The sequence below is a fragment of the Giraffa tippelskirchi genome, chromosome 13 (genome assembly GCF_054371585.1).
Source record: "Giraffa tippelskirchi isolate mGirTip1 chromosome 13, T2T-mGirTip1v1.2.pri, whole genome shotgun sequence".
Lineage (NCBI taxonomy): Eukaryota > Metazoa > Chordata > Mammalia > Artiodactyla > Giraffidae > Giraffa > Giraffa tippelskirchi.
In genome coordinates this window covers 82,857,798-82,873,086 of record NC_137287.1, presented here as the reverse complement: position 1 = coordinate 82,873,086, position 15,289 = coordinate 82,857,798, and the positions used below count along the sequence as shown (strand labels likewise).

General features: G+C 42.6%; 1 long non-coding RNA gene across 1 annotated transcript; it reads left to right on the top strand.

Annotated features, from left to right (window-relative positions):
• Positions 1-29: 29 nt before the first annotated feature.
• On the top strand, positions 30-14,954 carry LOC145532819 (uncharacterized). The gene is made up of 4 exons (XR_014073592.1): positions 30-355; positions 7,396-7,550; positions 13,179-13,338; positions 14,838-14,954. It is a non-coding gene; the product is annotated as an uncharacterized LOC145532819 (long non-coding RNA).
• Positions 14,955-15,289: the final 335 nt, after the last annotated feature.

Sequence of the window (15,289 nt, the reverse complement as noted above, 5' to 3'; positions counted from 1 at the left end):
CACCGGGCCCCAAGTGGGTGGTGTCTGGCAGCCCGAGTGGTGGGTCTCCATCTGCTGACAGCACCCCACAACTCCCAGCAGCTGAGGATGGCAAGGCTGGATAAGGTTTACTGGGGGGCCCTGCCTTATCATTCTCCCTCACATGACTGATAAGCCTCTTACCTATGGGCCTGCTCAGGGAGCAGGCCAGGAGCAGGCTGGAAGAGGGGAAAGGTCAGCTGGGACTGGCTGAGCTCCAGGGCAGACGGCCAGGGTCAGGGAGCCCTGGCAGAGCCCCAGAAAGGAGGTGGGAGGCGTCCCCAAGACAGCAATGGCTGCCTGCATTCTTATCCCAGGACTACCACTTGATAGCCAGGTAAACCGGAACCTTGCTTTCCTCAATAGTCCTCAACAGAAGACTCTCAGTAGTGACTACCAATCACAGTACCGTTGTGGGGTTTAAGCAGGGTGAAGTAGGCACAGAAGAGGGCCTGGTACGTAGTAGGTGCTCCTCCTCCTTCCTAGGGAAGGCCAGGATCCTATCACGGGCCCACCTGGCCCAGGAGCAGCTCCCGGTCAGCCTGGGCCTTGCTGGGGTTTCCAGAATCTGTGCAGCCCCATCCCCATCCCATCCCAGTCTGCGCTTGACTCCAGACTCCCCAGGAATCCTGGGCTTCCTGACAGGGTGTCTTCCAGAGCCCCGCACTGACATATTGGAGCCCTGGTGCCCTCTGGTGACAAAATCCATCCATGGCAGTTACAGCCTATCCTTAGGACACATCTGTCCAGACAAAGTGCTGTGTTTATGCCTTCCTCACATCATGTTTCCAAGGTAGGAACTATCCCCATTTTCTAGAACTGAGGCTCAGGCAGGTTAAATAATTTGCCCAAGGTGAAAGAACTAATAAGTGGTAGAACCTGAGCTTGAACCCAGGTTGGCCAGTTTCCAAAACGTATGCTCTCACCTTGCGAACAATAAACACACACGGTCATGGGGTGACCCAAAGTTCCATGGGCTGTACTGATAATTGGAGTGCAGCAATGCTTGGGTGTGTGCTCACTGACATTCTTCAACTGCGAATACAAAATCGTGTGACTTGGTTTTGAGCACAGTGAGGTTGGATGTTTGACTATGGAGACGTTTTGCGTGGCTGTGTGATTGTACTGTGTGAGTGTAACCATAGTTAGACCGGTCGTTTAAGTTGTGTGAAATTAGCCATGGCAAAGTACAGCTCTGTGTGTGTGTGTGTGTGTGTGTGTGTGTGTGACTGTTGTGGAGGGGTGTGTGGCTAGCTAGCGAGATTGTGTGGGGGAAGCTGACCGAGGGCCCTGAGTTCCCAGCACTCCTTGCCTTTGTGGTCCCAGGACTGTGTGTGCTCACCATGACACACCTGATGGGTGGCTCCGCGTGCCTGATACACTCCCTCGGGCCTCCCAGTTCTTCATCCTCCCCTCTCCCCCACTTCTTTTGGAGGAAGTAAAGCAAATAGTGCTGCCAGTGGAACTGGCTTTCAGTTTTGCCATAGGATATTTGTGAGAGCGCTTTATAAACCTTTGAGTGATAACTCCATTAAAAAAATCATTTAAAAAAAGTAAACAGAGCTATTTAATTCTTTCACTTGAATTCAAGTGTCAGTTCTTATTCGTTCTCCAGGTCTTGTTCACAGATCCCTGGGGACTCTTTCAGGGGATCTACAAGGCAAAAATGATGTGTTCATAATACTGCTGAATTGTTCTTTGCCATTTTCACTTGGTTGATATTTGCACTGATGACACAGAGCAGCAGCGGGTAGAACTGCTGGCACCCAAATAGGAATCAAGGCGTGGCTCCCAACTGGACCAGCAGTCTCTCTCTCTCTTTTTTTCTGCCACTGTGCAAGCTCAGTACAAAAAAAAAGAAGAAAAGGCCGATTTTGCTGTTGATAAAGCAACAAAATTATGCTGCTGCTGCTGCTGCTAAGTCGCTTCAGTCGTGTCCGACTCTGTGTGACCCCATAGACGACAGCTCACCAGGCTCCGCTGTCCCTAGGATTCTCCAGGCAAGAATACTGGAGTGGGTTGCCATTTCCTTCTCCAGTGCATGAAACGGAAAAGTGAAAGTGAAGTCGCTCAGTTGTGTCCGACTCTTAGCGACCCCATGGACTGTGGCCTACCAGGATCCTCTGTCCATGGGATTTTCCAGGCAAGAGTACTGGAGTGGGGTGCCATTGCCTTCTCCGCAACAAAATTATAAATTTTATTAAATCTCGACTCTTGAGTACATCTTTTCAACATTTCGTGTGACAAAGGGGAAGTGTGGATATAGAAGTATGACAGTTATCTCCAGGAGAAGCACTCAAAATGATTGCGTTGTGAGCCCAGAGTCACTTTTCTCACTGACTGGATACTTTCACTTCAAAGAGCACATGACAAAAATAGTTACTCAGACTTGAGTTTTTGGCATGACTTTCTCAAGTGAATGAAGTGAGCCTGTCACTTCAAGGGGGGAAAACGATTGGTGTTTGTGGCCAGTGATACAATTAGAGCTTTCAAGTGAAAATTAGAGTTTGGAAAACTTCCATCTGCTACCGTGTGTTTGAAAGCTTCCCAAGTTTGATGAGATTGGTAATGACATTAATGAATGTACAGGCTTTTTTGCTTGTTTGGATTTTTGTTTTGTTGGTTGGTTGGTTGTTGGTTATTGTGTATAATGAGATGTGTCAACATTTGGAAGATCTGATAACTAACTCAGTGAACCAATATTTTCCAAATGACCAGGGTGCGAGTTCCAGAAACACGCACGGATAAAAGAACCATTCAAAATGCAAGACAGACCAATGGATTTTAATAGAGTATAATCAGTTCATTGATATAGTTTCAGATTCCACATTGTCACTAACGTTTAAGAAATGACATCTGTTGAGTTTTGGCGTAGTATCAAAGAGGAATAGCCACAGCAGACTAAAAGACTGTAGTTGTTGTTGTTTAGTGGCTCAGTCGTGTCTGACTCTTTTGTGAACTTTTTTTGACCGTAGCCCTCTAGGCTCCTCTGTCCATGGGATTCTCCAGGCAAGAATACTGAAGTGGGTTGCCATTTCCTTCTCCAGGGGATCTTCCCCACCAAGGGATTGAACCAGTGTCTTCTGCACTAGCAGGTGGATTCTTTACTGCTGAGCCACCTGGGAGGCCCGAAAAGACTATTAATTTCTCTCTTTTCTAACTACATATATTGTGAGGCTGAGTTTCCTTTACATCTTGCAACCAAAACCATTTACTGCAACAGATTGAATACAAAAGCAGGTATGAGAATCAGTATGAATCAATATGAATATCAACAGATAAAACTCAACAATTTTTGTGTCCTCAATTTTTCAAAAAACTTTTTATTTTATATTGAAGTATAGCCAATTGACAATGTTGTGATAGTTTCAGATGGACAGCAAAGGGACTCAACCGTAGATATACATGTATCCATTCTCCCCCAACCTCCCCTCCCGTCCAGGCTGCCACATAACATTAAGCAGATTTCCCTGTGCTACACAGTGAAAGAAAGTGTCAATCACTTAGTCATGTCCGACTCTGCAACCCAGTGAACTGTAGCCCTCCAGGCTTCTGTGTCCATGGGATTCTCTAGGCAGGAATACTGAAGCGGCTTGCCATGCCCCTCCTCCAGGGGATCTTCCAGACCCAGGGACTGAACCTGGGTTTCTTCCATTGCAGGCAGATTCTTTACCATCTGAGCCACACACCTTTAAGGTGCTATGTAGTAAGGTCCTCAATTACTTTTAAGTGTAAAAGTTCCTAAGATGAAAAAGTTTGAGAACCACTGAATTAGAGTTTTACTTAAAAAAGGACAACACTGTGTTTAAAAACTTGCTAAGAAACTAGATCTTATTTGTCCCTATAATAATAATGATTATGTAAAATGATAGAGGCATTAGCTAATGCTACCATGGCTATCACACTGCAATATATAGATGTATCAAATTAATATGTGGTCCCCTTAAATGTACACAGTGTTATATGTTAATTATATCTCTTTTTTTTAAAAAAAAGGAGACTTTATTTTTTCTTGTCATTATTAATGTACTCTTACAGAATAAACTTCTTTTACTCAATAAAATATAAGAGGCCAGACAAGAAGTTCAGGCAAGGACTTTACTGGGGCTTCTATTGCAGCAAGGGGAAACGAAAACAAGTAAGTTTCCCTTGCTGGCTCCCTGAGCGGGGAGGGCAAGGTGGTTACATATATGGGGCGAAGTTAGGGCTATGTCCAGGGGTTGGGCCAGAGGGGTGGCTTGGGTGGTTTGCCCACCCCTAGCTGCTGTTGAGTGCAGGCGGCATGTGGAATACCCTGCTTTTGTTCCCAGCTCTTTAGAAGTGGCAGTTGGGTATCTGGCCTTTTTATATCTTGTCCATGATTTGCCCTAACTGCATGTGCACCGTTATTTCTCGTGCCTTATCGTTTCTTCGTAATTTTGTTGCTCCAGGAACGTTTGTCCAGATGTAAGGATTGCAGCAAAGGGTCCCAGGTCCCAGGTCTCAGCCGGTCTTTTCATGTCATGCAGACTTAGTTATTTCTAAGGAAAAGAGACAAATACCTACAAACCCCAAAGAAATGGCTCTGATTGGCTAAGCCTGAGTCACCTGACCACCTACATTTTGCAGAATACCAGGTAAACAGATGAACTCTTCTATTCTCCATGAGGACTTCCCTGGTGGCTCAGTAGTAAAGTATCTGCCTGCAATTCAGGAGACCAATGTTTGATACTTGGGTTAGGAAAATCGCCTGCAGAAGGAAATGGCAACCCACTCCAGTACTCTTGCCTGGGAAATCCCATGGACAGAGGAGCCTGGAGGGCTATAGTCCATAGGGGCTCAAACAGTCAGACACAACTTAGCAACTAAACAACAACAACAACAAATTTTTCATGACAACTCTCTGGAGTAGAACTCTTACTTTCCTCTTTTAACAGCTAAGGAAACTGATACCCAGAGGTTCAGACACTTGCAAACCCAAGATTGGATCAAGGCAGTCTGGTTTAAAAAAATGCACCCTTCCTTCACAGCCACCATCTTGAGTGTTTATATTTAGATATATCAGGTTTTATTTTAAAATGTGCAATAAGAAGCAACATTGTATTTGTTCATAAGATGCAATCACAGAAGCATTTTCATTACAAAGAGTTGCTCATTTTTCTTTTTCTAAGATAAAGCAATTGCATCAGTCATTAGTCATCTGTTTTTTTGAGTGGGCTAATGAGAGAATGGTTGTGATTTTCTTGGTGAGAGAAAACAATAAGAGCTGGTCCTGGGGTGAAGGGTGGGGTAGGAGGGAGGAAGGGACCTTTGTGATGAGCAGAACTAAGTCTAGATAGAATCTAGACTTGTCCTTGTCCTGAGATAGGACTGCCATAGTTGACAAATTCTTTGTTTGAATGATGACTGAGATGAGACTCAACCTTTCAACTTTTCCTGAAGCATTAATAGGGATACAGCACAGTCAAATCAATAGTTCACTAATAATACATCTGCTGTCAGTTGCACACATCTTGAGGGAAAGAATGCCTGCATTGTGAGAGTTATCTTGCCCTAGGGCCAAGGGTGCGAGATGAAGGGCATAGATAGATAGGTGTGCTACTTACATCCTTATTCATATCACCTAATCCTTCTTAGGTGCTTAGTATAAGGAGTAACCAGATGAAAGCATGTGAGTGGGTTGAACAGGAAGAGGACATTTCCCTTGGGGAATTTGGCGTCCGAGGTGGGGTTATAGTGCTCTCTAGTGGACACCTTGTGAATTTACACAATACCAGATGATGTGGCAAGTTGGGTTTTGTTGTTGTTGTTTTAACCAAGGGATTGGTCTCCAGAGTGTTTGGGAAGCAAGCCCATAAGAAACACTGTGTGTGTGTGTGTGTGTGTGTGTGTGTGTGTGTGTGTTTTGGGAGCTATGCAGCTTTCCCTAACTTCACCATGCAGAAATCAGGAAATGGTTAGAGAAGAAAGATGTGGGAGTAGTTGATGGCAATAACCCAAGGATTTTATTTAAACTGAGAAAATCTAAAGCTGTGGAGATAGGAACTTCTCCCCTCACTTGACATGGACTAAGAAAGGTGATCTAAATAAGAAGGCACAGCCAGTAACTTTTCAAGCAGAACTGGATGACTGCCTCGGTGATTCTAGATGTCAGTTAAACTGAGAAATACTCCAATTCCACTGATTCCCTGGATTCACCCGGAACAAGAAATAAAAATGCTGTGCCATTATTTAAAAAACAAAACAAAGCAAAAGAAGCAAAGGACCAAGAGATTGTATACCCACAGTAAATAAAAGTACATTTTTGTCAGGATGAGAAAATAGAAGGGTTTGGCGGGAGGGGCATGTAAAAGGAGACGAGTTAGAGATTTCATCTTAATGGTGAATATTTTTGTCTTTAAATATGTGTTTAACTTTTTCTCCTTCTGAGAGGGTATCACAGTCTTTGTTTCCATCCAGAAACTGTCTTTGATCCAATTGGATTTAGAGCTAGTTGGTTAAAATTTAGTATCTGGGGATGTAGAAAATATTCTGTTTGCTTGAATGGCTTTTCTTAAGTAAGTAAATGAATTGCTCTACTATGAGCTTAAATTGCTCTTGGCAAAATTGTCTTTCTGTGTTTAACTGGCCAAGGTATAATTTGTTTCATTTATGAACACAATACGATTTATCTATGAATTAAGAGACATTGAAAAAGCTGATTTATTCTGATAATGATGTTAAGATTTTTTTGGTTTTGTGTGTGCAAATAATCCATTAGTTTAATAAAATTTAATTGAAATTGCTCATTAATACACCATTAAAACTTGAACACACCTGTGCAAACATAACTCTTTTAGTCTCTCCAGGTTGTAACAAAATACCATACACAGGGAGGTTCAAACTTCAGGCATTTATTTCTAAATCTCTGGAGGCTGGGACGTCCAAGATCAAGGTGCTGGCAGATTCAGTTCTTGGTGAGAGCCTTCTTCCTGGCTTCCTGGCTTGCAGAAAGTCACCTTTTTGCTGTGTGTACACATGGTGGGAATGGACGAAGGGAGAGAGAGAGAGAGGGAGAGAACGATGGAGAAAGTTTTTGGTTTCTTCTCATAAAACACTAGCCCGTTATGGGGGCCTCACATCATGATCTCATCTAAACCCATGCATGTACCTCCCCAAGCCCCACCTCATAATGTAACAGAGAACAAACCTGACTCCATATTGGAGCTATTGCTTTAGCTGTAACCTTTGTGCTCTGTTTCCTGTGCTTACTCCTGCTGGCTCTGCACCCTGGAAAGGCATGCCGCCTACAGCCTGAAACACACATCGTAGCTCCTTTTCAGGGCTCTGGCTCCCAGGCTGGACTATTAAAGATATAACAATTTTCAATCACATAGAGATAATTTTTCTCTTTTGGAGATTGATAGGAATATGGTGACGAGACCTAGAGTGGACAGCTACAAGACCGAAGGATATCACATTCCCTCTGGGGTCTGGTCAGCACCAAGAAGTTTGCAACAACCAGCCACATCCCCTACCCTTTCAGTATAAAAGAAGCCTGAATTCTAACTCGGGTAAGATGGTTCTTTGGGACACCTGTCATGTGGTGAGTAGTGTGAGCTTGGACTCGGTAATGATAGCATCATATTAGGGGTTAGGGTTTCAACACATAAATTTTAACACATGAACACTGAACTGAACTGAACATAAATTTGGGGGAACACAAACATTCAAACCATGCAGTAACCATCCAGGAAAGATGCTCCTGATCACTACCTTCTCTGTCCTTCTCGAGCAACCACTACTCTGACTTCTGACCCCCCACAGTAGTTTTGCTTGTTTTTGAACTTTTTATAGTTAGAATTATACAGTGTATATGCTTTTGTATGTGTGAGATTCATTCATGTTGTTATGTGTAATAGCAGCTTATTCGTTTATATTGCTGTATAGTATTCCATTGCATGAATACACAACTATTTATTCATTCTAGTTTTTCAGTTTTTGATGACCTGAAAATATAAATATTTTGGTACACATACCTAGGTTGGGATTACTGTTTCTCAGCATTTGCATACGTTCGACTTTAACAGATTTCATCAAATGGTTTTATAAAGTGGTTGTAGCAATTTACACTCCTACCAACAGTGTGAGAGTCAGCCATGGTTAAAGTATTTATCCCACAGAAATTGGCAACTTCTACAAATCACACTTTCTTTCCTAATGAGCCAGTTGTTAAATAGTTACCAGTATACCACTGCCAATATCCACTGTCACAGAAACTTTGTATGTTTTTCAATTCTTGGTATTATCAGTCTTTTTCTCCCCTCAAAATAAATAATAAAAAAAATTTAGTTCAAAATTTTAATTGAATGTATTTTAACTATAATATAAGACAGAATTTATAGGTATTATTTTTATTTTATCAAGATCAAAACTAATATAACATTATAAATCAACTGTTGTCTAATAAATTTTTTTAAAAGATCAAATATATAAGCAGATATCTTTTACTTTCTATACACATATATCCCTCACATTTAAAAATGATAAACTTATTTTTCAGTCTTTTCAAAATCATACCTACTTTTATGAAAAATTTAAATTTTATTGACTCAGCTAGGCTTTCTTTGTTCTGTAGCATGCGGGATTTTCGATCCCCAGCCAGGGCTTGAACCCCATGCCCTCTGCATTGGGAATGCAGAGTCTTAACCACTGGACTGCCTGGGAAGTCCCCAAACCACGTATCTTAAAGTCAAGGATGAGGAAAAGCCAGCACAACCTTACATTGTTGATGCAAGTGTTAACTGGTACAACGACTTTGAAAATCTCCCACAATATTTCCTAAAACTAAACATACATATGCCCCTGACAGCAATTCTCCTCCTGACTATGTGCCCAATGGAAATGAGTGCTTCTGTCCACAAGAAGGCGTGAGTGAACATGTTCACAGCAGCTGTCTTCATGAAAACCCACTCTGGAAACAATTTGGAAGTCCAGCAGCAGTAGAAGGAGGAAATACATTGTGATGTGTCCACACGATGAAATATTACACAGCAATAAAAAAGGAACAATGTATGGGCAGTATAACCACAGAGGTGAACCTCACATAATTTTGACCAAAAGAAATCAGATGCAAGAGGCTGTACAGTATTATTCCAATTATAGGAAGTTAAAAACTGGCACAGCTAACGAATACAGTGGGAGAGGCCAGGTAGAGGTCACCCATGGAAGTGGTACTAACTTTCAGGAGCCATGAGAGAGTCTTCTGCAAGGCTGGACTTATTCTATTCTTGATCTGGGTGGAGATTGTATGGGATATATGTATTTAAAATTGATGTTGTACTCATTACTGTATCTAAATTACATGCCAATAAGATGAAAAAAGTCATGTGTCTGCCTGCTATGAAGAGAGATGTTACTGAGTCAGATCTTTATGCCAAGCACAGCTTTAGTCTTATGGTATATTTTGTTGATATTGCAGTGTAACATGAAAATACTCTTTGTAAGTTCTTCATATCATGGTTATGGAAAGATTCTTAAATAAATGATCATAAAAAGATGCATGTTCCTCATAAAAATTAATGCAGAAAGTACTAAAAAAGTTTAATTACCTCAAATGCCACTACTCCAAAACAATCATCTTCAACCTACTTCAATATCATTTCTGACATCCTTGAACTTGTGTGTGACCCACTGTGTATATTTCTATCACATCTTGTCAACATAACAATAGTAGCCACATTACTTGGATTGATTATTAATGTCTGAATATTCAATTTCAAATGTAAGTGTTATTTAAGATGTAATTCAGTGAAAGTGTACTTCTTTTGCTTTATATGTTGAAATTCTACCAGTTGAAGTATAAATATATATGTCATTTTTCATGACTAAAATGCTATAGTAATTGATGATTTGAAAGCTGTTGATTGTGTACAAAAACACTGACAAAGAACTTCCAAATAATTTAACTTGAAAACAGGTTGATAGTTAATGCAGTTTTTAAGAGAAAGGATGTTAACTAGGTATCTTTAGAAAGAACTTTTTATTGTTTAAAAGTCAAGAGTTGTTATGGTACTGGCACAAAAACAGACACAATAGATAAACAGAACAAGATAGCCCAGAAATAAACCCACACACTAATGGTCAATTAATCTACAACAAAGGAGGCAAGAATACACAACGGAGAAAAGACAGTCTGTTCAATAAGTGGTGCTAGGAAAACTGGACAGCCACATATTAAACAATGAAATCAGAACATTCTGTAATACCATATACCAAAATACACTCAAAATGGATTAAACATCTAAATGTAAGACAGCATACTATAAAACTCCTAGAGGAAAACATGGGCAGAGCACTCTTTGACATAAATTGCAGCAGTATTTTTTTTGGACCCACCTCCTAGTGTAAAGGAAATAAAAGCAAAAATAAACAAATAGGACCTAATGAAACATAAAAGCTTTTGCATAGCAAAAGAAACCATTGACAAAATGAAGATGACCTACTGAATGGGAGAAAATACTTGCAAATGATTTGATCGGCAAGGGATTAATATTCAACATATGTAAACTGCTCATACAATCTGACATCAAAAACAAAAATCAAACAACCCAATTAAAAAATGGGCAGAAGACCTGAATAGACATTTTTCCAAAGAGGAAATGCAGATGGCCAACAGGCACATGAAAAGATGCTCAATATCGCTAATCAAGCAGGGAAATGCAAATCAAAACCACAATGAGATACCACCTCAAATCTGTCAGAATGTCTATCATCAAAAAAGAACATAAATAAGAAATGTTGGCGAAGATGTGGAGACAAGAGAATCCTTGTACGCTGTTGATGAGAATGTAAATTGGTCCAGTCACTGTGGAACACAGTATGAAAGTTTCTCAAAAAACTACAAATGGAACTACCACATGAACCAGGAATTCCTCTCCTTGGAATTCCTCTCCTTGGTATGTGCTGCTGCTGCTGCTGCTAAGTCGCTTCAGTCGTGTCCGACTCTGTGCGACCCCATAGATGGCAGCCCACTAGGCTCCCCCGTCCCTGGGATTCTCCAGGCAAGAATACTGGAGTGGGTTGCCATTTCCTTCTCCTTCCTTGGTATATATACCCCCCCCCAAAAAAACAACACTAATTTAAAAAGTACATACATCCCAATGTTCATAGCAGCATTATTTATAATTGCAAAGATGTGGAAGCAACATAAGTATCTATCAACACATGAATGGGTAAAGAAAATAGAACTTTATAGATGTGGTATATATAGCACATCTCAGCCATAAAAAAGAATGAAATTTTGCCTTTTGCAGCAACATAGATGGACTTGGAAGGCATTATGCTAAGTGAAATAAGTCAGACAGAGAAGGGCAAATATTGGATGATATCACTTATGCTGCTAAGTCACTTCAGTCGTGTCCGACTCTATGCGACCCCATAGACGGCAGCCCACCAGGCTCCCCCGTCCCTGGGATTCTCCAGGCAAGAACACTGGAGTGGGTTGCCATTTCCTTCGCCAGATACCACTTATAGGTGGGATCTAAAAAAATATATAACAAACTAGTGAACATAACAGAAAAGAAACAGACTCAACAGATATAGAGAACAAACTAGTTGCCAGTAACACTGTCTGTAAGAGAGAAGGAAAAAAGGAACAATTCATATGCCCATTGACCACAGAATGGATAGTTTGTGGTGTATTCGCACATGGAATACTACACAGCAGTAAAAATGTAAATGATATTCCTTTTTCTGCCACACATGGCTAATCCTCATAATTATAATTTTGAGTGGAAAAGCAAGTGTCAAAAGACTACTCTTTTCACTAAGATCAAAAGCAAATAAAACAAAACAATATCTTATTTAGGCATCAACATATGTGATAAAACCCTCAGATAATTGTGACCTCTTGGATGGGGCATGAGTGTTGGATGGGAGAGGAGTGCATGGTAGACCTAAGTTACTGATAATAGTTTAGCTCTTGGGATGAGTACCAAACTCATGGGTTCTCATTATATTATTTTAAAAAATGAAATCAAGAAATGAATAGTCCTCACCATATCATCCTTTACTACTAATAGGATCTTCATTGCCTTCAAACTCAACCAGAGAGGATGACCAATCTCACCCCTAAGGATGCCAGACTCTCAGTCCCTTGAATGTTTATTGCTGCAACTGTTTTTGGTGTGAATCATTGTATTGGTCAAAGTGCTTTGTGCAAACCACAGAATCTAATACTCAGTTTAAAAAGAAAGGGATGTATTACAAGGTACTAGGTACTGTGTGGGCTTCCCTAATAGCTCAGTTGATAAAGAATCCACCTGCAATGCAGGAGACCCCGGTTCGATTCCTGGGTGGGGAAGATCCGCTGGAGAAGGAATAGACTACCCGTTCCAGTGTTCTTGAGCTTCCCTTGTGGCTCAGCTGTTAAAGAATCCGCTTGCAATGTGGGAAACCTGGGTTGGATTCCTGGGTTGGGAAGATGCCCTGGAGAAGGGAAAGGCTACCCACTCCAGTATTCTGGCCTAGAGAATTCCATGGACTATACAGTCCATGGGGTCGCAAAGAGTCAGACCCAACTGAGCGACTTTCACTCACTCACTCACTCACTCAGGTACTGGGTAAAGCTGAATTTTTAGAGGCAATAAATTGTGGCTGATGCTAATTGTGAATAACAAGAGGCTTTCATAGGGTGGGATCCCTAGAACAGAGTCTGCAATGGAGATTTTTTAAAAATATTTGTTATTACTATTTTTTGCTGTGCTGGGTCTTTGTTGCTATGCGTGGGCTTTCCGTAGTCGCAGAGAGTGGGGGCTGCTCCCTAGTTGTGGTGTGCAGGCTTATCATTGCGGTGGCTTCTCTTGTTGTGGAGAACGGGCTCTAGGGTGCGTGGGCATCAGTTGTTGCTGCGCGTGGCTCAGTAGTTGGCGCGGCTTGCGGGTTTCAGAGAATAGGCTCAATAGTTGTGGCCACGAGGCATATGGAATCTTCCTGGACCAGGGATTGAAGAGGTGTTCCTTGCTTTGCAAGGTGGATTCTTAACCACTGGACCACCAGGGAAGCTCTAGAGGTTCTTACTTAGGATTCTTATTTCAGAGATTTATTTTAAATCTTAATTTAAATTAATCAAGACATTAATTAATTAAGATTAATGAATCAATCTTAATTAAGAGATTATTAATTTATTATATTTATTGAAGGAGTGCTCTTGGGAGAAGATGAGTGAGGGGAACCAGACAGGACAAGAGGAAGAAAGCTAAACATGAATTTCGAAGTGTTCTCATCGGGAGACTGTCCTCAGCCTGGTTCTCAAGGGAGCATCAGAGCATGATGGTACCACAGAACTGGCTCCTGCTTCAGGCAAGTGGGATAGGCTACCCCTTGTACCGGAGAGAGGGTGCCTAGCTTCCAGGGGAGTTGATTTCCATGTGGCTGGGAAGGGGCCACCAGCTCTGACAGCGACTGGAGTTGGGTGCACTGAGCAGGGCGGAGCCCTGGAGGTGACTCAGCACCAACCTGACCTCACTGGGAAGGGTGGGGGAGATCTGGGACGAGGTCAGGGGTGGAGGAGGGCAGCGAGGTGGGGAGAGCAGAAGAGGGGGCTGTCTGTGCACCCTGTAAGTGCAGCCCGAGACCTGGGGGCTTGGCCTTGCGAAGCAGTGATCTCTCGTCCCCATGGGGACACAAAAGGACAGGCCAAGCCCTCCCCTTAGCTTCTCATTCCAGAGAGTGCCAAGCACGTCATCAACCCACCCCAGTCATCAGTATCACCCTTCCTGTTACTCAGGCAGAGAGAACTAGGCCTCTCTCTTAGCAACCTGCTCCCCCCTCCCTCCTCACTACTCTCTGTAGCCCCAGCCTTGGCCTTGATCTCAGGCTTTGAAGGTGCTGGATTCAATGTGATGGCTGATTCATTGGGTGATAGGCAGTTTTTCCCCAAGCTGCCTGCCTCAGTCTGGAGTGGAACATTCTGGCCTCATAGGAGGGCAGACCAGGAGACATTAAGCCCTGCTCTGCCAGCATGTCTCTCTAGGGCCAGAACCCAGGATTCTGGAAATTGTTCTCTCCAGGGTGGTACCAAAGGGAGCCTTGTGGAGGGCTTTGGACACTCCATATACTTCCTCATTCTCACCCAGGCCATCCAGGAAACAATCTGAATAAAAGGAGTGTCCTCTGGCCCGCCCCTCTTTCCAACACAAGTGCCACCTCTGCCCTTATGTCTATACTTTCTGGAGCCACCTGTGCTTTCTGCACACCTTCCCCTGCCACCTGCTCCCAGGGGTCAGCCCCCACCTTCAGCAGAGATTTATACCTTTCCAAATACTCACACAGGAAGCCAAAGCCACCACAGGCTGGTGCCGGAAGTTCAGAGGCTGAGACAGGCCTGAGTAGGAGCTATTTCAACATTCCAGTTCTCCCATCCTTCCGGGTGGCTGGCAGATGGGGGCATCTTAGCAGTGTGGGGTGGGGGGCCTGAGCAGGGGGTGGGAACTTTCTGGGAAGGGCCTTGGCCAGATGAGGCTCAGCAGGATCCCCCCAAGTTGGTGGTCCCTCCTCCACTTAGTCCTGTCTTGAAGGTGCTGAGGGAGACAATGTAATTTAGGACACTATTAATCTTCTCTAATGATGTGCGGTTGTCTTGCCAGATACCTTTGTTTAGGGAGATGCAGTAATCCGTTTCAGCACATTTATTCACTGTCCGTAATGTATTTTGGACCATCTATATGGAGAAGGAGTAATTTGCTACTTGGCTAAGCAAAAAAAATACTTTCGGACTGTTAGTAGAAAAAAAGAGATGCCTATAGGCAACATAAAAATGTTTGTAAAGATTCTGGTTTCAAGTAATTTCTGTTTCCTAGGATGTGACACTGCAGATACCTGAGTGCACATGTATGCACAGGAGAATACACATATGTGTATTAGGGGACATTGTATTATGGTAATTGAGATCATAAATAAACTTGTAAACTCTCCCTTATCAGCACTGCACTCTGCCTGGCACACAGAGTATGTTCAGTAAATGTGCGTCTGTGCTCAGTGGCTCAGTCCCGTCTGACTCTTTGCAACCCCGTGGACTGTAGCCTGCCAGGCTCTTCTGTCCATGGAACTTCCCAGGCAAGAATACTGGAGTGGGTTGCCATTTCCATCTCCACGGGATCTTCCCAACCCAGGGATCGAACCCGCCTCTCCTATGTCTCCTGAATTGCAGGCAGGTTCTTTACCGCTGGAGCCATCAGGGAAGCCCCTCAGTAAATGTTAGGCGAGTTCATTAATTAACTGCTGAACAAGGAACTGCATGGTGAGATTTGAT